The sequence below is a fragment of the Leptonychotes weddellii genome, chromosome 8, assembly GCF_054177405.1.
Source record: "Leptonychotes weddellii isolate Sample4059 chromosome 8, ASM5417740v2, whole genome shotgun sequence".
Taxonomy (NCBI): Eukaryota; Metazoa; Chordata; class Mammalia; order Carnivora; family Phocidae; genus Leptonychotes; species Leptonychotes weddellii.
Window position 1 is genome coordinate 9,132,193 of NC_138376.1, and position 23,496 is coordinate 9,155,688.

General features: G+C 43.7%; 1 protein-coding gene and 1 long non-coding RNA gene across 15 annotated transcripts in view; both read left to right on the forward strand.

Moving 5' to 3' along the window:
• Positions 1-23,496, forward strand: part of ATXN1 (ataxin 1) — a 380,804-nt gene that overhangs the window by 236,409 nt on the left and 120,899 nt on the right. The gene's annotated exons all lie outside the window — the stretch shown is intronic.
• On the forward strand, positions 16,559-19,951 carry LOC145722930 (uncharacterized). The gene is made up of 2 exons (XR_014147492.1): positions 16,559-16,750; positions 17,280-19,951. It is a non-coding gene; the product is annotated as an uncharacterized LOC145722930 (long non-coding RNA).

Below are 23,496 nucleotides of genomic sequence, written 5' to 3' on the forward strand. Positions count from 1 at the left end.
ATTGAGTTAAGTGACCTTTGGTGGTTCTCCTTGCTCGATGTGTCACATTGCAGAATGTGCCAGCTTGGATGAGGCAGGTTGGACCTTCATTTTAGCCCGTTTGTCTTCTAAAAGTCAATGATTTGGCACAACTTCAATTTACTACAACTGCTTTTAAAATATTGAGTGCAGGGCACCTGGGTGGCTCAGTTGGTTAAGCGACTGCCTTTGGCTCGGGTCATGATCCTGGAGTCTCGGGATCGAGTCCCACATCGGGCTCCCTGCTCAGTGGGGGGGGTCTGCTTTCTCCCTCTGACCCTCTTCCCTCTCGTGCTTTCTGTCTCTCATTCTCTCTCTCAAATAAATAAATAAAATCTTAAAAAAATAAAATAAAATATTGAGTGCAGTCTTATGCTTATATATATGTTATGTCTATCACCGTTGCGATACGCACCCTCCTGGATAGCATGGCAACTCAAAGGTGTTCATTTGAGTGCTTTCTAAGAATATAGTTTTAGTCATTTAAATTTAGGGTCCACCTGGGGCGCCTGGGTGGCTCAGTCGTTAAGCGTCTGCCTTCGGCTCAGGTCATGATCCCGGGGTCCTGGGATCGAGCCCCGCCTCGGGCTTCCTGCTCCGCAGGAATTCTGCTTCTCCCTTTCCCACACCCCCTGCTTGTGTTCCCTCTCTCACTGTGTCTCTCTCTGTCAAATAAATAAAATCTTAAAAAAACAAAATTAGGGTCCACCCATTGGTCTTTTTGAAAATTAAATATGAGCCGCTTTTGAAATTAAGTTTTTAAAAACCGTCTACCTCCACATTCAAATATTGCTTAGCATAGGGGTGCCTGGGTGGCTCGGTCAGTTAAGCATCCAACTCTTGATTTCAGCTCAGGTCATGATCTCAGGGTCGTGAGATTGAGCCCCGCATCGGGCTTTGCGTTGGGCATGGAACCTGCTTAAGATTCTCTCTCTCCCTCTGCCCCTCCCTCTCCCCCTTCTCTAAATATATGCATGGAGGCAATGATCTATATTTCTTTCTTAAGCTTCTCAGCCTCCTTAAGTAGGACTTCCCAGGTTACCTTTTCAAAGCAGCCTCTCCTGACCCATGTAAAAGAGCAGCCACCCCATTCCTCTGTGCCTGCTAGCATACTTCATTTTCCTTTTAAGCATCTTATATATTATATATTTATTTGTTAATCGTTTATCCCCTCAACTAGACTGTAAGCCTCATGAAAAGCAGGCATTTATTATTATTATTATTATTATTACCAGCTGAATCTACAACACCTAAAATGCTGTTTGGCCTATAATGGGCACTCAGTAAGTAGTTGTTGAGTGAATGTCCAAGGAGAATGTTAGTGTATGTCCAGGCTTCTCATGTGTGGTGGGCTAACCGAAAGGAATATAAACACGGTTCTGATGAGACCTGCTTGAATCCGATAGCAGTGTGATCAGGTAGGGGATGGCGTGGAGAGACCCATCTAGTTTCTTTTACTTAGAAGTTGATACTAAATATCTACAACGTGTATAAGTAAATGTGGGAAAGGAAACAATTTGTTTTAAAAAATGTTTTATAGAACTATCAATAGAGTATGGGGATTTTCTGATACTTTTAAAAAAAAATCCTGCCCTGTGTGTATTTCCTCTCCCGTTCCATTTGAGTGGTTTGCTTTATCAGTCATTTCTCAGCAGCCAACTCTAGCATTCTGTGAACGGAGGCGGCTTGGTCTCTCCCCATCACATCATTTCATCGCCCCTGAGAGCGGGAGCCAGGCTTGAGGTGTGCTAGCTCCCGAGAAAGAAACTCACCATTTACTGAATGGCATCATTTATCCCGTCTTCTGGATGATGAACAATTTGGAACAAAGAAATGGTATGCCGACACAAATTAAGCCCATCCAGTGTCTCCCGTGGTGTAAGGGAGGGCATTCACAAAGGCTTTCTTTCCTTTTTTTTTTTTTTTTTAAGATTTTATTTATTTATTTGTCAGAGAGAGAGAGAGAACACAAACAGGGGGAGTGGCAGGCAGAGGGAGAGGGAGAAGCAGGCTCCCTGCTGAGCAGGGAGCCCAATGTGGGACTCGATTCTAGGACCCTGGGATCATGACCTGATCTGAAGGCAGACGCTTAACTGACTGAGCCACCCAAGCGCCCCTCACAAAGGCTTTCTTAAGGTGGCATCCTCCTGCGTTGCTTTTGAGGATGGCAAGAATAACGGTTTCTTGGATTTTGTGTGTTCATGGACCCCTCCTTTTCAGAGGAACCGCTCTGAATGCAGGAGTTACATTTTTCCTAGGAAGAAACTGGATGACCAGGATACACACCTCTGTGCCTATTTATACAGCATTATGCTGTCTTTACAAACTTCGAAAAATGGCAGCTGAATTTCTAGTCCCCAGAGTCAGAGAATTGCATACACACACTCTGATAAGAGTGATTTGGGAATTTCCTGTGTGTCTGGCAATTTGTACCTTTTAGATTTGCCATCTGTGACACCACATTCTTTAGCACTATCGCAAAAAAAAAAAAAAAAAAAAAAAACAGAGAGAAAACTGAAGTAGATAAGGGGGTCAGGAGAGAAGGGGAGATTTTGCTGTTAGAATAACGAGGAACCGGCCTCGCTGTTTTCAGTCCTCGCTCCTGAAGGCCCTGTGACTCAGCCTGAGTGTCCTCGAGGCTCTGGGCCGGGCAGTCGCTCGTGTGGCCTCAGGTCTTTTCAGGTTTTCGCCTTCACCCTTTTCTCTGCCCTTCTCAGACTTCCTTCCAGCACGTCTCACTAATTCCTGGCCCTGGCCTCTCTGGCGGGGCCTCTGCAGGAGCTGCTCCTTCTGAGAGCTGATGTCAGAGCTCCTTCCTGAGTCCTTGGCAAAGTCTAGCCCATCCCAGGCACACCCTTTCCCCTCGGCATCACCTTCTCCCAGCGCCGGGCCTCATCCTCTCCTCTCAGGCACCTCGGAGAGGGGAGGGAGAACCACAGAACCCCCAGAAGTTGTTGAAGAACCCTACAATATTCGTGTTCTGTGGGGGAAAGGGAGCACCCGCAGCCTGGTGAGACTGCTCTTTAACTGAGTTGTGCCAAGGGCAAAGTGGTGTGTGTGTTCTCTTGAAGATTAGAATTCACCCAATAAACGATACTTAGGAAAAGACTGTTTTGTGTGCCAAGGTGTGCTAAAGTGTGTTAGGGACACAGGGATGTGTGATCCATATTTGCTGCCCTTGCGGGGGAGGGGGGTATGCACTCGGGGTGTGAGTCAGGTGCTCCGGAAGGGGTGGTGGGTCAGAGTGCTCAGAGCCGGGTGCTCAGGGAAGGCTTCAAGCTCCACTGCACAGCAGAATCAGGCCTTGAAATTGAGGTAGATCTGAGCCCCGTGTATGTGTGTGCTTTGAGAAGGCAAGGGAGGGAGGGCAGCTAAAACCAGTCTCTTACTTACCTGCTCCTGAGTCTGGGCAAATGAGACCTCTCTGTCAGAACCTTCTTTCCATCAGAGATGATGGGATAGGACAGCTGACGAAGACCTAGGATGGTGATTTGTGGCATCAGAAAACCATTCTCCTTTAGGATCATTTTATATATTTATTTGCAAAACCTGAAGCCCGAACTTGGGGTCACTTAAGGAAAGGATGCCGTACAACCCGAGTAGGTATAGTGTTTTCAACTTGAACTTTGATACAGAAACCACACCCCAAATTAAAAAAGTATTTCTCAAGGGGTGTATCTTTCAAGTGTCCACTGTTGAAGAATCCGTGTGCACCAAAGAAGTAATGACTCGCTCATGTGCCTCCGCAGCACCTAAAAGTTCTTTCAGATAGAGATCAAATTAGCCCCACACTTTTGGGCATCTCAGAGGCTGGTTGGATCCCTCATCTTTGTTAAGATATTACTGATGTTTGTGATTTCTCACACATTGTCTCATCCCATAGTATTTGAACTCTTTTCATGATTCCTCTCAAAGATTGTTGTTTCTCTTTTGCTTTCAGACAGAAAAGTGAGGCACAAATAGGAACGAAATGACATTGTTTTGTCTGAAAGCCCAAACAAAATCCGTTGGTTCTTTCTTACCAGCAAATAAATTGTTCCTTGGGACTAATGTCAAAAAAAGACAAACAGAAAGATAACCTCATTCTTTTAATTTCCCCACGTTTTTCACTTTTGTAAAATAATCATTTTTTTTTAAATACCAGAAAGTCATTTAACCACTCCCCCAACGTACATTCATATGAAATTTCAAGTGCTAGCTATACAATGAATTAGGCTAGGTGGAATCTTAGATTGAAAGAATTAATTAATTAATTAATTAATCTTCTATACATTGAAACCTACATTGGAGGAAGTCAGTTTTTCAGTCTTTTTTTTTTTTTCTATTTGTGCTTATGTTCTAAAATGACTGAAGTAGAGTTCTCCCCCCGCCCCAATGAAAATATTAATGGGATACGAATGGCAATCTTTTGAGAATCTTTCATTTCTAGAGTTCAGGCAAGTTCTTGTCACCATGCTCTTTGGACTCTGAGCCATCTTCTTCCACCTAGAAATTCCACTTCTTTCCCTGTACCTTCATCACGCACATCTTGTCCCCATCTGCCTTCCGGCCTGGGGTATCCGACACTGGGATGGGACTCGACCACCGTGCCGGCAGAATTTCCCTGCTGAGGAGACCCTTGCACGAGTTACTACAGGGCTCTTTCAAACTGCACGCAGCCATCCTCACGGGCTTCGGGACGCACAACTCTGAGCATCTAGAAAGACAAACATGCTCGCTGGAATCGTTTTCTAAAATTTCCATGAGGTTACTCTTTATTTCATTTCTCGTTTTTCTTCTCAAGCCTTTGTAGCTTGCATGGAACTGAAAAATTATAATTTCTCCAGGGCTAACATCCAAGACTTTAATAGGCCTTCTTAATGCACTGGGCTCCTACGAGTTGCCACCCGTTAGAAGCACTGTAAAATTCACTCCGCAGAACAAAGAGGCCCGCCACAAAGATTGTTCCCTTCCTCTACCGTGGCAAGCCCTCGCTTTCCAGTTTTCTTTGCCTTTTCTTCTTTGTTCTCCAAGGAGAAGGGGGCATGTTATTGTTCGGAAAGGGGACAGCTCTCGCCTATACAAACAGATTTTTTTTCCCCTTTGGCAGCCTGAGTGGTTCTACCTGTTTTCTGGCTCTCGTGCTTCTGCTTGTGAACAAGCTCCCTCCCCCCACTTGCAGGACACTAATAAATTAAAGATACAAATGTCAGTTCCTTATTGCACGTATCTGCCACTCCCACGAGTTCATAATAGAGGCATTGGGCCTTTATCTGAAGTGAGTGTCTTGCCCCTACTCTCACCACCACATAGAGCACAAGTGTAGATTAAAGGATAGTGTGTCGAGGTGAGAGCTATGCACTGGGTAATGTTAGTCTGTCACTCATTGTAGCTGAGCAGATGAGCTGCCAATGGGTATCTTGTTGCTGTCATCGGGAGTTTGCAGTCCAGGTTCCCAGCATTGCTGACGATCTCTTTCTGTGCCCCAGCAGGGAGGCCAGTTGTCCTAGCAACCTGCTGGCTGGCACTTCCTTGAAGGCGAGCAAGGGAGTGGCAGTGGAAGGCGGTGGCCTCCAGAGGGTCAGGAGGGAGTTGGCAGTCACCTTGCTCCTAGAAGATTTTCCATTTCCTTCATCTGGGCAGGCCTCCAGGAAGGGATGTCAGTATCGTGGGAGTGTGACTTGCTCAGGATCGTGGACCACATGGTCGTTCTGGGACAGATAGCATCCCGTGGCGAATAACACACCGAGGAGTGGATAGTCCAGGCAGGATATTAGTCCATCTCAGAACATTGGGTGGTATCAGGTTTTCTTGTGAATTGGGTTCATGTTCTGGTTGTTTATCAGCACTGGAATTCTGAGTTGGGGAGACCCAGGTAGCTGTTTGGGAGGAATCAGGTCAGGAGAGGGAGCATGGAGGGAAACACCACTATAGTGGACCTTGGTTACTTTTCCTGACGACGGCTCTGGCCCGAGAGCAGTCCAGTGTAACTAGAGCTTCCGTGCTGGGCTCCAGTAATTGATCCACATACTCAGCTTTGAAAAGGAACACGACTAACCTTGTGCTCTTCTTGTTAATTATGCTCATCCTCCCTTTATGCCAAATTGAATTGGCACCCAATCGTTCCCTGCCCTTTTCTGATGTGGGTCCAAAAGAATGTAGAAATCCTGACTATTACATCTTAAAGTCCCTAACCTAGTTGGCCTTGGCCAGATTAAGTCTAAAATTGGGCCATCAGTTGACATCGGATGTCTTGGGGACTTCATTGCCCAGCCACTTCATGGTGGAGGTCCCTAGCCAAGGACTTGGGCTGACGTTTTCTCCTAGGAGTGCTTCGGTCTGGGTTAGCCCGGAGATGTCAGGACATTTTTCACGAAGAAAGAACTAAAGGCGGGGTCTACTTGCAAATCCTGTTTGAGAGATGTGACGGAACATTTGCCGCACACTTTGTATACTCAACAAATACTCACTCCCTCTTCCATACCTGGAATAAGGATAGACTGGAATTAAGAGAAATGATTTTTGGACCAAAACAAAGCACCTGGATAGCTGTCGATACTTTCGGGGAGTGCTATGATTCCAAGATGTTTCTTAACAAATAAAATAAAGCAGTTCTCTTTGACAATGTGGGCGGTGTGCCCAACGGGTCATTATTTTAAGTTGTTGAAATGGTTTAAATGGTAAAAGACACTGTGTGTTCCTAGAAGAATTACCTATGATGTACATGCGTTGTGAAATTGTAGAGAAGTAGAGTTTGTTTTTTTTTTTCCCCAAGATTGTTATGTAACTCTTCATCCAATATTTAACGGTAAATAGTCATCATTCCTCATGGTACACAGACAGTGAAGACAGTTCTTTCATATTGATATGAATAATGAATACCACTAATGTGAATTATGGTGAAGTTGGAAGATTAAAATCCTTCTCTAAGTCTGATGATTGCTTTTTTTAAAAGAAATTGGGTAAACAGATGATACCCAATTAGGCCTCATCAACTTCATGCTTCATATTTTTCTTTTTTTTAAGATTTTATTTATTTATTTGAGAGAGAGAGAGCATGCACGCGTGCATGAGGCGGGGGGAGCAGCAGAGAGAGAGGGAGAAGCAGGCTCCCCGCTGAGCAGGGCGCCCGATGTGGGGCTCGATCCCAGGACCCTGAGATCATGACCCGAGCAGAAGGCAGACGTTTAACCGACTGGGCCACCCAGGCATCCCTGTATTTTTCCTTTCACAACCAATCCAGACAGTTATTGTTCCCACTTTAACAGCTTTAGATTTAAAGATATTAGTCCAAGTAAGAGGCTTTGGGGAATCGTATCTGGGTTTTTGACCTTCCACTCATTAGCTGTGTGTCCTTGGGGAAATTGCACCACCTCTCTGAGACTTATTCCCCTTTTCTGTAAAATAGGGTTCATCATACCTACCCTGCAAATTGTTGAGAGAATTAAATGAGACAACGTGTGTTAAGTGTTAGCCCAGTGATTGTGCCCTAGTAACTACCAGCTCTAATGCAGTTAGGGTGATAAGGTTCACAAAACACAATTTATTGTGATGTGTTGCTGAAACGAACAGGTGAAAGACTGCAACTTGCTAGTCCCTTTGTTGAGGAGAGGTTTCCTCTCCTCACGAATTGTCATCTGTCAGTGTCATTGCCTTGGCAGTGAAATCAGTTAGGTACAGTTATGTACTGTTACAACCTTCTGCTTCGTTGACATATATAGTAATCATGATGGTGAACATGACATTTATCAGAATTATCCCTGTGCATGTATGCTGAGGGCCCTTGGAATTTTAGGTGATTTTTTTGGTATTAGTCAAACTGAAAGGCACAGTAAGTTTGGAGGATATGATAGTCTCGTCTATAAAAAGGGTAGGGAGATTCCCAAAGGCTATTGGTATGAGTGGAACTCTAAAAAAGAAAAACATTAAAATGTATTTTGATGTAGTTACCATGTCTAGTGGGTGATAGGTAAAAATTACCTAGTCTGGTTCTTTTAAGTTAAGGATGGAAAAAAACAGAAGAGAGATGGACACATTCCTGTATGTTCTTTCAGCAAATATGTACTGAGTGTGCGCTCTAAGGAAGGCATCCACAAGGGCTGAAGGAGCCTTCAGTCACTGGGAGAGAGGAGAAAGTGGGCAGCCCCTTTCCACTGTCGCTAATGCTCTGTCAGTGGTACCCATAGGATGCTATGGATACAAACCAGTGTGACATCTTCTGGCTTCAGGGAAGCCTTCAGCCTCAAACTTGAAGGATGGGCAGGTGTTAAGCAGGAAACAAAACAAGTGTATCAGTTTGCATCTACTGTGTAACAAACCCCCTCCCCCCATTTAGTGGCTTCAGACAACAAATATGAATTATTTCTTGTGAGGCTGCATGTCCACTAGGCTATTCTTTTTTTTTAAAAGATTTTATTTATTTATTTATTTAACAGAGAGAGACACAGCGAGAGCAGGAACACAAGCAGGGGAGTGGGAGAGGGAGAAGCAGGCTTCCCGCAGAGCGGGAAGCCCGATGTGGGACTCAATCCCAGGACCCTGGGATCATGACCTGAGCCGAAGGCAGATGCTTAACGACTGAGCCACCCAGGCGCCCCCACTGGGCTATTCTAATGCGACCCGCTTGGCTGGGACTAGTTGGACCACGATGGCCTCACTCCTAGGTCTAGCGGTTGGTTGGAAGGCTGGTGGGAGAGGAGAGCTTCAGCTGGGGTGACTTGTGCCTGTTCCACGTGGTCTCTCATCCTCCAGGATGCCAGTGTGAGCGTCTTCATATTGCAATCTCAGGGTTCCCAAGGGCAGCAAGTAGAGGACAGACTCCAGCATACAAGTGCCTTTCAGCTTAGCTAATTTCCCTTTAGCCAAAGCAAGCTACTTAATTAGCCCAGATTCAAGGGAGCGGGGGAAACACCAGCGTGGGTTGCATCATGGACCTCGTGTGCCAAGCTCAGAGGTAAGAGAGAACCTGGCCTGCCGACACCACAAGTAATCCAGAGTGGCTAACAGAGAACAGGTAAGAAGTGTCAGGGTCGGGCACTGGACCATCAAGTGTCCTTTCAGTAACTCCACTGAGAAGCTGGGAGTCTATCTTAAAAGACAGAAGAGTCATTGGAAGATTTTCAGCAGGATGTTGACATAATCAATAAGATGTCTAAAAACCTGGGCAGATGACAAGAGCCTGAAAGCGTGTGTTGGCCCAGACAATTCAGGGACATTTCCAAAAAGCTGTCCCAGGGGTACCTCGGCGTAGGCAGAAATACTATAGCTGAGAGGTGGTTCCAAGTTGACAGGTGCTTTCTAAACAGGGCTCCCTGACAAAGGGTGGAGTCCTCCGGGGGATGTCGGGGAACACAGAGGAGGAGCAGGTCGGGAGAACTAAGCATAGGAAGTCTGCGCAAGAATTCAGCATACTTTGAGGGAGTCAGATCTTGCTGGCTTCTTTCTATCCCTCGTGGGCGGGTTTCTGCCAGACCCCTGTGTATGGGGGCTTCCCAATCCCAGGCAGTGGGCTGACAGTCAGTCTCTGAAAGTGCCTTCTCCTGGTGGGGGTATCACAGCGTCCCCCCAGCTGAAGACTCTTTTCTTCCCAACACATTTCCCCGTGACCTCAAAACTGACAGTGTGTTCCGAGGCCCTTGGGCTCTCTCAAAAATCCTCCTGTGCCCTCAGATGGGACCAGGGCTCACCCATTAATTTCAAGAACTGACCTTTTAACTGTGCTACTAAGTGTTACTCTTTAAAACTACTAAAATAGAAATGACTGTTTCATTTCACTAATCCAAGTCACCGAGAGTGAGAACTTGTGGTTTAGGTCGATACGTTCAGGGGCCAGTTTGTTGTCACCGAAGCTGCCCGATATCAGGGTGGGGGGGCCGGCAGGCTACTTTTCAGAGCCTCAGGTTGTAACTCAAATGCTGAAAGTAATTATCTTTTAGAGATAAAAAGTGGGGGAGGGGACACCTACATGTGCATTAAGCAGATAATAATTTGCTATGTTTTCTTTCTAAATTTTCAGTAAAAAAAAAAAAAAAGAGAGAGAGAGGGACAGACAGACAGACAGAAATGCATAGATGGCGTGGTGCAGACTGCTGGGGATGGTCTCTGATTTCTGCTGTCTTTGTCTTGATGGACAGCATCCCTAACCCTATAATTGAGAATACTTGGAAATCAAGGGGATAGAGGAAGACAAGAAGGAAAACTAAAAACCCAGACCATAATCCTGTGAGGGCCGGCGGACAACTTTTGTAGCTGAGTCCCACACTTTCTCCATTTAAAGAGTTCCAGCAGCCTTTTCTAAATCAACGTCCGGTGAGGATCCTTGGCCATATGAGCCCTTCGTTTTGCGCTCACCCATAGGAGTGTTCTCTTAGCTTTGCTTCACTCAGGGGTACTGCTTGGCACATCTGGGGCCGGTGGCTTAGCTCCTGGGCAGGCCAGATGTTCTTGCCCGGCTCTGCTACTTGAATGGGATGCATTTTCGAGGACAGGAAAGAGTTTGAGAAACCCCAGTGCTGGGTCAAAGGCAAAAGGTATTTTATTTTATTTTATTTTTCCTGCTGAGAAACAGCAAGCATTTTAGGTATTTGTATCAGAGAGTCTTAGTCAAACAGTTATGTGGAGGACTGATAAAAGAATGTGCAGTAGGAGACCTCATCATTTAAAGTGCCCAAACCTGGCGATCTTCATAATCATGTGACCCAGAAATGAAAACATGGCATGTTTTGGAATTCCTGATTCTGCCTATTTGCTTTAATAGCAGATCATTGCATAAACACTGACTCATTGCATTTGATACTAAAAGGAAGATAGGGTTTGCTGTGCTCGGTCTGGTCTGGCTTCTAGCAGAGTCTAGATGAGTGCCAGTGAACGGAGCAGGACAGATGACCAAAGGAACATCCAACTCCCAGGCGTTCGCTGAACTTACCCGTGATCTTCTCCGAGGCTTTGCAGGCAATATTGATCGGAATAATGTGCTTCTCTTTATAAATACATATTCAGTCTGTCCTTGAGTATAGAGAGCGTAGAGGAGGAAAATAGAACCTTATTTTTGTAAGTGGGGTGAAGATGCAGGTGTGTGCATGCTCCATCCTGTGTATGACATCGCTAGGTTTTGTCAGCTTATTTTCTTACCCACCTGGGCTTTCTATGGTACTTGAAGCGATATGACCATGCTCATCCACAGGGGACAGGAGGATACAAGTAAGGTCAATACTCTGACCAAAACCATGTCCTGTTATTTACTTTTTTAAGAAATGGTAGTAATACAGCAAAGTCGGAACGAGTGGAACCTTTTTCAAGGACGCACTGGATTGCTCCTTTGATTAATATCCAGAGGTAGTCGTTATAATCTCAAGTCTGACCGATGGGGTGCAGATGGGTGAAGTAATTGGGAGTTCAGTATTTGGAGTATCTTCTAAAGAGGGACAGGCTATCTCGATTCAGAATATTCTTCTCTCCCACCTTACTTATATGTCCACTCTCCTGATGAGTAGGGTCTGCCCATCTCTCCCTCCCTCCCTCTCTCTCTCTCTCTCTCTCACACACACACACACACACACACACACACACACACACACACACACGTGCCCCCCCGGCAGGCCCTCCAAGGCAACCCCGAGGGTTGGAATGACCCCAGAGACCATGGCCAGCCTTGCATTCAGCTAGCTGTCTCGTCTCACTCTGTACCATGGGCAGAAGGTGATGGCTGTGAGCTGCAGTTTTCACTTGTTTTGACATTAAATGCCCTCCGATCCTGTCTGTCTGTCTCATCAGAACATCCTTCACAGATCTCGAGTCTTCAAATGTCGCCTCCTCATTGCAGCAAACTCAGAAATGCAGAACTCTGAGGCATGTATGTTTCCATAGCCCACCTCGGTCTTAAACTTACCTACCATATTTCAGCATATGAAACTGAGAACTCAAATTAGTTTCTGTGATTAAAGTGGTCGCCATGGCCGAAAATGTTTGGCAGAAGCCATGTGTATCTTCTGATAAAACTCTAGGTTTTGCATCACACCTTTTAAAAAAAAAAATTTTTTTTTTTTTTAATTGCTGGGGATCTTTCAGATAGAAGAGTGAGTGTGGGGATGAGAAAGCAGAAACTGGATGAAAACCTATGGCCAAAGGTCAACCGTGGGTTGGGGAAAATTTCCAAGTAAGCACAGTCTGATTTCAGGGGTTCCTGCCTATCCCTTTAGTATCATATCTCCCTCTTCTCCTTTGCGAACCTAACCTTGCCTCCCCACCAAAGGTTTCAAATCAGTTCACCTCCCTTGGTTGACTTGTGGAGAAACAGTCTGATAGAGACACGTGAAGTTGATAGGGACCTTGGGCAGGATAATTGCACTTTACAAGGGCTCGGGGACGTAAGGATTGAATTTGTTTAATGCTGGAATTTCAGCTGATCCTGGAGGAAAATCTTTTGGGTGCCACTTTTTCCAACATATCATGAAGCAAGCAGCTGCCCACCTAAATCAACACCTATGTTACCCCTTTGACTTCTATACAATCACTCTTCATATAAAATAACCAATACCTTAATAATCATTTAATTAACATTGCATATAAATTTCACAGCTGTGGTGTCCTTCATCAACTTTCTTTTTTTGCAATTTAAAAAATTGTGATAAAATACATATAACAGAATTTACCATCTTAACCGTCTTTTTTTTTTTAGAGAGAGAGAGAGAGACTGGGGGAGAGGGAGGTGGGAGAGGCAGAGTGAAAGAGTGAATCTTAAGCTCGCTCCACACTCAGCTCAGAGCTGGATGTGGGGCTTGATCTCAGGACTCCAAGATCATGACCTGAGCCGAAATCAAGAGTCAGACACTGAACTGACTGAGCCACCCACGTGCCTCCACCTGAGCCACTTTCGAGAGTACAGTGCAGTGGTGTTAAGTAGATTCGTACGGTAGTGAGAATGATCAGTGCCATCCATCTCCACAGTGCTTTTCATCTTGCAAAACTGGCACTCCCTACCCATCAGACATGAACTCCCCACCCCTCTTCCTCCCAGCCCCTGGCAAGCACCAGGCTTCTGTCTCTATGAATTCGTCTCTTCTAGGTGCCTCATGGAAGTAGAATCATATAGTATTTATTTTTTTATGACTGACTTATTTCATTTAGCGCATCATTTGTAAGATTCATCCAAGTTGCAGCACGTGTTAGACTTTCCTTCCTTTTTAAGACTGAATAGTATTCTGTTGTATGGCTAGACCACATTTTGTTCATCCGTTCGTCCTTCGATGGACACTTGGGCTGCTTCCTCTCTTTGCTATTGTGAGTAATGCTGCTATGAACATGTGTATGTAAATGTCTGTTCAAGATCTTCACCAGCCTTCTTTTATGTGCTTGCTAAATGCAACTGCTTGAAGGAGACAGGCATCTACCCTCTTTGAGCCCTTTTTTATGATAGAACTGGGTAGACTTTCTGCCCATTATACGTTACAGGAAATATCTTCTGGGCCATTCTCTTACCTAATACTTGCTGGTTGCAGTCCTCAAGCATTGACTAAACCTTCCCGTTGTTTTCTATTAAAATGCAAATGATCCTGAGACAGAGGCCACAGATAAGATATTAGCACCTTGGTGTGAATTCCTTTAATCAGATCCTGTCTTAGAAGCTTTCTCTGCCCACCCCCCCCACCCCCACCCAGTGCACTGCTCCTTGCTACATCTGTTCCTTATTTATAGCCTTGCCTTATTTCTGCAAGTGTCACAACCGTATTAAAGTTACTTATTTATAGTTTGCCTCTTCTGTAGAATAGAAGCTTCTTAAGGACAGGACCCCTGTATATTTTATGTTGGTTTTTCAGGCTTTAGTAAAATGTCACATACAGCTCTAAATAAACCATTCATTCGTTCATCAGGCATTTATTGTGTCTGCGATGGAATCTTAAAATTCTGCCTTTCTAGAAGTTTTGGGTGGCCAAAAAGCAACTTTATCCTCTGCAAGGCTTGGCAGATTATAGAATTCTTCAGATCGATCTTCCTATATTTATAAGTGCAAGGACAGTCTTAGATGCGTGGATCAAATAGTTTTCTATCACAAATCTACCTAGATTTTGTGCTTCTGCTCAGCACAAAAGTAAGTTTGTGTTCTTCTATTCAAAAGAAGAGATGGCCATCTATGTCCCTTCTACCTTCTAAAAGTGACTTCTCGGGCGCCTGGGTGGCTCAGTTGGTTGGGCGACTGCCTTCGGCTCAGGTCATGATCCTGGAGTCCCTGGATCGAGTCCCACATCGGGCTCCCTGCTCGGTGGGGAGTCTGCTTCTCCCTCTGACCCTCCCCCTCTCATGTGCTCTCTCTCTCATTCTCTCTCTCTCAAATAAATAAATAAATAAATCTTTAAAAAAAAAATAAAATAAAAGTGACTTCTCAGGGACTGTTTTTCTCCCCTTGCTGCTGAAGAACAGTTCAATGTATATTCTCAGGCAGCCCTGAGAACTTCTGAGTGCTATAAATCTCAATATTTGCGATATCAGTCATGTACAGTTTATAAACGCATGCATCCACTTAGCATGTTGCTAATAACATCGATCCCCTTAGAAAGGGGACTGAAGCTTGACTGGTTCGTTAATATGCTCCTCCAAGTTGATTTGTAACTGTGTACCTCAGTGTGTACTAACAACTGGTAGCCCAGGGGTGACAGACGCTGGCTTCCTGTTCATTAATCCCTCAGCAACTCCCCTGCAAACAGAAGTTACTCTGATAACAATTTGATGTACTTCCCCCCTTTATAAGGTAACGGTGATTACCTTATAAACTAATTTATTCGTCCTAAACTATATTGTGACTTTCAGCTCTAGCCTCAGAGTGTATTAGTTCTCAGGGATGTTACTCTCAAGGCTATTAAGACCAATTATTATTCTGATTTATATTGTCCTTGCCACTGCCGTCCCATGATTATTGTCATTGCTACATTTTCCCCTTTGGGAGGTAAACAGAGTGGAAATTTTCGGTGGTCACTGGACTGAACCAAAAGTTGAATGTCTTTACCAAGAGCATAGACATGTTCGATAGGCAACAGGAAAAGCATGAATAAACAGGATCTTCAGACCATCTTTTAGTCTTCTTTTAGGCAGTTGTTCGGCTTCTTCTCCTATTAAACTTTTGGGCAGGGTTGTGAGCAGGTAAGAAAGTTTAAAGTCAACTGTTTTAAGTCTTACTTTCTGGCTTTCTCATACTCGTATTTTATCGCAATAGAAATGAAAGTTACAGGAAAGATAAGAGTGGGATGCCTACGTAATGAACTACAGTAAATAGCTGCAGTGAATTTATGCCCATAGAAAGGGAGCATGCGGAACAGATGGCTTTTGATTAAAGGTACTTCCTGTAACAGATTTCAAGACGACACTGTTAGTTTAGGAAAGATGATAGATCTGTCTTTAAAAACAGCGCTGCTGGGATACCTGTTCTTCCGTACCTCCCCTCCCCACCCCGAGGACCACCCCAACCTCCTCTGGATTTAAAGCAACAATTTGACGGATAAGAACAGACGTGAAAATCCGACACTGGTGACTGGGCCATGCATCCCTTTGGTTGATTGATGGGGTACATGTCTGTGAGTCATGCCAATTCCTGGTCATGCTCCTACAGTATCTTCATAAATAATTTGCATCATGGGGCGTTTCTGCAGGTCTTGTGCATGTTACTGTTATTTTTAGCTAGGATTTTTTTTTTTTTTTTACAGTGACAATTTTTAAAGTAGACGAATCAAGACACCTCCTCCAAAGTCAAGGAAACGAGTGCAGAGAGTGTGGGGCGCTGTCTCCTCTCTCCCCAAGACATTTTTCTTTTCCTGTGCTGCTGGGCTTGCTGCTTATGCCGTTGCTTTTTGTGACTTTAGTTCCTTGCAATTTCCACTCCTTTTTTCCCTTATGCATCAAGATGTGGCTGTGGAAGTAATTTATGTAATGAGAGGCTGTACCACACTGATCTAAAGGAAGCAGTGGCTTTTATGTAAAGCACCAGCTACTCTGCTCTTCACAAGGAGCACGTTATTGGGAACTTGAATTATGGGATGGAAAGAGTCTTAACTCTTTCACTTAAAAAATGAGTCTTTTACAAGTAATCTCTGCAATCGCTTGAGGAGGAGTTAGGAAGATACAGAGCCAGAGCATAAAAAACTCTGCCGCATTGTGGTGACCTGTAAATGTTCACCACTGTTAGCATTTGCTTATGTTTTCTTCCAGAATATTTCCTGTACATATATATATATATATGAATAATACACGTAACTTTAAAAACTGGAATTGTAATCAGTAGGCTTTTCGGAACCTTTTTTCCTACTTCGTAATATGTTATGAACATCTTCCATCATTAATAGATTCAGATCTTTAAAATATGTTGATGGCTACTGAGTTTTGCAGGGCCTGGATAGAAAAGGGCATGTCCTCTGACTAAGCCAGTTGGACGTGCCCGCTCTCCTCCCTCATTTTTCTCTTTTTCTTCCAGTGTCTGTTGCAGGCCTCTTGCTCTGCTCCTCACGGTGGTCGGATGAGAAATCCGGGCAAGAAGAGATGGAAGAACCCTACTTGATGGAGAGTTCCACTCTTTTTTTTTTTTTTTTTTTTTTAAGATTTTATTTATTTATTTGAGAGAGAGCACATGAGAGGGGGGAGGGTCAGAGGGAGAAGCAGACTCCCTGCCGAGCAGGGAGCCCAATGCGGGACTCGATCCCGGGACTCCAGGATCATGACCTGAGCCGAAGGCAGTCGCTTAACCAACTGAGCCACCCAGGCGCCCTGGAGAGTTCCACTCTTGACTTCCTTCCTCACAGTCGGGACTTCTGAGAAATTCTTACTCTTCCATCTTGGTTTCTTTATCAGAGCTCGCCATGTCTTTTCCTGGAAATTTTACTTTCCCTTAGGTCCCCAGGATCTTCTGTTTACCTCCCATTGGGCTGGTGATCGTGGCTCCCTGTCTCTCGTGTCTCTAGCTTAGCCTGGACCTAGCAGAGACCCTTCCTTGCATATCCTATTGATTCCATGATGGCCCTTCCCAGTTGTCTGGAGTGACCCCGCTCACCTTTCAGATTCCATTTTAAACTCCTAATCACAGTTCAGGACCTCCAGACTTCACCTCCAGTTATTTACCTTGTGACCTTATTTATTTCACGTGTGACTTTTGTCTCTGCCTAGCACAGAGCTCTGTCAACGACTGTTCCAGGACATTCCACCCATAATCTGCGCCCGTGCGGACACCCCCGTCAGACTCTGGGTCCTCCCAGTTCTTGAGCCATAAGCCAGTTGCCTCTAGTCCTTCGAACCCTGGCTGGAAGTCATCTTGATGGCACTTCCCTGCTTAATTACATTTGGCTCCAGCCAATATCTGGAAGGACCTCTGTGGGAAAAACTTCAAATAGCTGACAGTACAGAGTTTTGTTGTTGTTGTTGTTTTAATTAACAGACTTTATTTCTTTCGAGCAGTTTTGGGTTTATGGAAAAATTGATGGGAAAGCACAGAGAGTTCCTATATTCCCTGCCTCCTTCCCCCACAATGTCCTTTGTCACTTAACATCTTGCATTAGCATGATACCTTTGTATGCACCAATATTGACATAATTATTAACTGAAGGCCCTAGTTTACAGTATGGTTACCTCTTTCTGGGATACCTTCTGTGGGTTTTGTTGAATGTGTGATGACACATATCCACCACTACAGAATCCTACAGAATAGTTTCCCTACCCTGAAAATCCCCTGTGCTCCAGATATCTATTCATCCCTCCCTCCCAACCCCCAAAGCCCTGCTCTTTTTACTGTCCCCATAGTTTTGCCTTTTCCAGAATGTCATAAAGTTGGACTCAGTATGTGGCCTTTTCAGATTGGCTTCTTTTTTTTTTTTTAATATTTATTTATTTGACAGAGAGAGAGAAAGAGCACAAGCAGGGGAAGTGGCAGGCAGAGGGAGAAGCAGGCTTCCCGCCGAGCAGGGAGCCCGATGTGGGGCTCGATCCCAGGACCCTGGGATCATGACCTGAGCTGAAGGCAGCCGCTTAACTGACTGAGTCACCCAGGCGCCCCTCAGATTGGCTTCTTTCACTTAGTAATATGCATTTAAGGTTCCTCTGTGTCTTTTCATAGCCTGATAGCTCGTTTCTTTTTATTACTGAATAATATTCCATTGCATGGATGTAGCGTGATTTATTTATCCATTCATCTACTGACGGACATCTTGGTTGTTTCCACACTTTGGCAGTTATGGATAAAGCTGCTATAAATATTCAAGTGCAATTTTTTGGCGTGGACGTAGGTTTTACCTTCCTTTCAATAAAGACCAAGGAGTATGATTGCTGAACCATATGGTAAGACCGTATTTCATTTAGTGGGAATCTGCTCAATTGTCCTTTAAGGTGGTTGTCCTATTTTGCAGTCCCACCAGCAGTGAATGAGAGTTCCTGTTGCTCCACATCCTCACCAGCATTTGGTGTTGTCGGTGTTCTGGATTTTGGCCATGCTAATAGGTGGTGTCTCGTTGTTGTTTTAATTTTAAATTCTCTAATGTCATATGATGTGGGGCATCTTTTCATATGAATATGTGCTGTCTGTAGGTCTTCTTTAGTGAGCTATCTATCTCTTTAGTGAGGCATGCTCTCCTTCCTTGGTAAACCCAACTGCCTTCCAGAGCGTTCACCTTCTACACAGTATACCCAGTAAATGCAGTCTCCCAGCCCAGTGCCTGGCACATGTTTTCCTGACCTTGATCAAGTCTGTTTTCTCAGAAACTTAGGACCCGTCTCATACATCCTCTCCTTCCCCCTTACTGTCATGCGTATTCTTTCCATACACAGCTGTGATGTTCACTTCTGAGTTCTCCTGAATGTGGGCTTATCTACCTCTTCATGTATCCAGGCTGCTTATTTCTTGTAATAGCCAAGACAAGAGCAAGAGTCAACAGTGGACAAGACAGTAGTTTGCATAACCTAGATCACAGTATTTGGGTCTCATTCTGAATCTGAACTGGGGTTAAATTTAAGAAATTGCCTTGGTGTCTTCACATTAATTCCTAAGTTTTATTCTCTGCTCTGATTTAGTAGCATAATTTTGAAATGTTTTGATGCCTGTTTGGTTTTACCTGCTGACTATAAAAGTCGTTTTAACTTCATCTTGCTGACCTGTTAAAAACACTAAGTCTATGGCAGTAAGGAAGTATAAGCTGATTTGCATATAATTAATGCATATGAATGCAATAATTATTAACATGGGAAGAAATCAATACAAATGAGTGAAATTTCTGGGTCGTTGACTACATGATAGATAATGAGCTTCTCGACCCAGCGTGTCACAAATGGGCTACACATATGTCAGAGTATTGATCCCCCTTAGCCCTTGGGCAGCCTTAAACCCTGGACACTACAGAGCCCTGGGCAGAGGAAGGAGAGAAGAGAGGGAACCAGGATGCATTGATATAATGTGGATTAGGAAAAACAGTGATTTGGAATGCAGAAGAACCCCATTCATTGCTTAGCTCACTGTTCTATCTGCACACTTTAAAATGGTGCTTGGTGCATAATAAGTGTTCAATAAATATCGATTTAATTCATGAAACATACCAGAATTCTAAAGTCATTGAGCATGTTACTTAATCTTCTCTGTACCTCAGTTTCGAGAGTTAGAAATATGATTTATTTCTACCCAACAGATACGAATTTATATGTAGATAATAGGGCTCTTGTAATACAACACACGAACTGTCTATGCCATGATGCAGGGTGGGGGAATCCTTTCGGTTCTCTTTTACCCTTGCTCATTTGAATTATTTTAAGTCCAGGTGATGGCGATCATGATAATGATGATAAAAATGATGTAATTTGACTACAGTTCGTAAAGCTTATTGCCTTACACTGATGTAATCCTCAGAGCGTTTCTTAGACCAGATAGTCTGGCGTCACTTGAATAAATGATCAAACTGATGCTCCGCAAAGCGACGTGATTGTGTCAGATCGCACAGATGGCACGTGATGGAAATAGAACTGGAGCCCAGATACTTCAATTTTCTGACTTCAAGTCTCAAGGACTCTCATCTATACCAAACATAATGAAGTTTCATCTAGATTCACCTTAAAGACTGGATCACTTCCAATGAGCACGCTGTTTGATGCAGATGATGGTGATAAAGTAAACTTAAGAATGCCTCAATGAGGGAAACATTCCTAAACCTTTAAAAAAAAATACAGCTAGCTTAAAGGAGGCTTAAGCTAAATGCTAGGGAAAATCTTTAAATTCTAAATCTTGAGGTTCTGAATTAGTAGTGGAGTTTTAATGTGAATTAATTGTGTGTAACATTTTCAAAAGATAAAATGATAAAAGCATAAACCTACATGCTGATATAAAACTTGAAGTGAAATGAGATGAGAACAGATGATGTACTATGAGAATAAGAAGGATGTGAAGAGACAGGTTTATGTAGATACTTTAAATTCATTTGATGCCATCCATTTGACAGGAAAGTATGCCTTTAAAATCTCACACCAGCGAGAGGGGGAAAAAGTCAGCAATATTTCTTCTTTTTCACTCTTTTATCTGAATGTTAAGTAACTTGGGTCTGTTCTGGTTTTGATTCACAAATGAGTTTTCAGAAATTACCCTCCTACTCTTTGTTTTCTTTTTTAATGAAACATTTAATTTTTCCTCTGAAGACTGATATATGCATCGGGACATGAGCTAGATACCCTTGCAACTTTCAAGTTTTGTCAGCTGGATTTCATTTTATACTCTCTACACCTGGGGAGGCTTATTTTCTAATAAGGTCCAATTCATGAGCAGTGATGGATTCTGAGCTGCATCTGAACATCCCACGGTCATCCCCGCATTTATTAATTCTCCAAAGATTTGTTGAATGCCAGCAGCACGCCCTGTTCCGGGAGAAGAAAGCATAATTCTTGGCCTCAGGAAGTTTCCAGTCTTAACAAGCTGGTGCTTGGTTGCCCAAACGTCTTGTTTCTCTTCCACCAAATTCCAAGCCTTCTCTGTGTGGATCCAGTTGAATGCTGTTTGCAGACTCTCCTTGCCAGAGTAAGCATCTGTCTTGCTCATTAGCCATAGGACAAGCTCATGAGTTGTACAGAAAAGGAAAGGGAATTTGTGAGTGGCTTGATGTGTGGTCCCCTGGGCAGAGGACTGCGCCCGTGATGCTGAGGGACACCATTACCACTGCTGCCTGTGTGGGGCTCACAGCGTCTTCTGTACATAGAGGAGGCGTACGTTGAGCATCTCCAAAAGGCAAAGAAAATAAGACTAAAGATAGAACATGGGGGGGTGACAACCTTTTAACCTTTCAAACAACCATGTTTCAGTTCAGTTTATTCCTGTTTGCTCTGAGAAGGGGGAAAAAAGAGAGAGAACTCTAATTACAAACTCCTTGTTTCTCTCAACTATACTATTTTCAATCCTATCTAATTTGTACAGCCGAAGAGGCAAATGCTTGCTTTTTTCGGTGTGAAGAGAAGGCGCCCCATTTAACACTTAGAAAAGGTTGACTTTGATTTAAACAAAAGAAGAATTCTCCATGGCCTAATGATTCATGACTTGTAATCACCACGGAGCCGCCATCTTGTTCTGCGTGGCCTTGTTCCTTGGCCTTGTGGGAATCTGCCCTTCTAAGTAGCCCCTGCTCTCTCACCTCCCGTATCTCTTTTTCTCTTGGATCAGGTGACTGACGTCACGGTCACAGTCACAGATGACTACTACATTGGGGCCCATGGCTGCCTTCCTGGAAGGGCCTCTCATGATGGATGCTCAGGCACGGTGTTGGCTGTGTCCCTCACCCAGGAAGTCCATTCCCAAGATAGAAATTTGATCCCTGTGGCTGGAGCAGCCTGATCAGCATGGCTACCAGGTCCCAAGAACAGGACAGAAGCTATTTACTGAATGCTTAGCAAGGGGCTAGATGACTTGCTTGTGTTATTTTTTTATGAGCCCTAAAGGCATCTTGACAAACTCTTGGGTGGGTATTGCCATGTCTGTGTTGTAGATAACAGACGCTCGACAAAACGGAAGTGAGTCAGCTTGGAGTTACCCTGCTAATAATAAACATGCTGGCTTTGACCCTGAGTCTCTCAGAGTAATAACCCATGTCCTCTCTCCCACAGCACATTCCCTTGCTTGCATCAGAGAATACTTGGTGGGGAAGGGTGATGGCAAGGACCGCTTTATCTCTGGCAGATGAAGCCATTTCTTACCCTCACCCCACCCCGTCTACTCCCTGGGAACCTGTCCACGTGGGTAAACACACATCACATCAGTGATTGCTTCAGCGCTTTTCCTGCTTGACTCCAAATGTGAAGAAGATTACGTGGATTGATACACAACTTATATCCAAGTGCTTGCTATCCTCTGGAGAGAAAGTTCCAGAAGAACTCGGTTTTTTTTTTTTCTTTCACTCTTCTTTCCTGCGTTTAGGCATTATGAGCTATGGCAAAAATCACCCACAGGTTCACATATCATTCTTTGCCTTTACTTGATGATTTACAAATATTTTTAGTATCAGCTCCTTTTTTCGAACACCATCTTACGTGAAACCTCAATATATAAAACTGCTAAGGGAAAATTTTGTTAGTATAATGTTTGTTAGATCTCAATGTATAATGCTGACTTCTAAAACGCAAGAAGAAAGAACAATGAGGCTTTGTGATGAACACAGAAATTTGAAATCATTGTTACAGATGACAGCTGCAAGCTTCTCTAAGTTCAGTTTCCAATTTATTCCCTTTTGTTGGTGGTGGTTTGTTTTTTTTTTTTTTTTTTTTTTTTTAAATATTGTTGTACTGAGAAAGTCCTGGTTCCCTAAACTAAGACGTTGCAAATAAGAATGGCGTATTTTAGGGTGTTTTTTTTTTTTTAAAACAGCTACCTTGCAATCTCAGGATATTCTTTCACTTAAACTTAACCATTTAAAGCTTATTCACTTAAAACCAAAGGAAGAGTAGAAATGGCTTCTTTTAAAGTTGAAATCATTAACAATATGAAACAATTTGCATTCTTTAATTGGTAAGCTTGCAATTTGGGGAACCAATGATCGCTTCCTCGGCCACTCTGAAATTTTCCATTAGAGGCAGAAAACACTTTTCAAATTATAACATTAATGAGATGCTCGTTGATGTTGAAGAAGGAGGGGGCGCGGAGAGCAACAAAACTGCTTAGCCTGAGGGCCCATCTCTGTCTATTCCATTTCAGAAGCCACAAATTTACCTTGTTTTTCATGGTGAGTCCATTCTCTGACTTGGGATTTCATCACTGACAATTCATTCGCCTCCCATAAGCATGTTACCTTTGACACTTCACTGCCGATAAATCATTCTGTTACACCATGTTATGTGACAGACTTACTGATTATTACATACCAGACTCTACTGAGGCCAAGAACTCGGGCTGTGTTGTCTGGTCTAAGCCAGTAATTGAATGTAATGCACCCAGGCTAACCCAGGGTGCTTACTTGGGAAATTTCATGCTGGACATAGGGAGACCTTAAGTTTATATGTTACAAAAAGGAAAAGAAT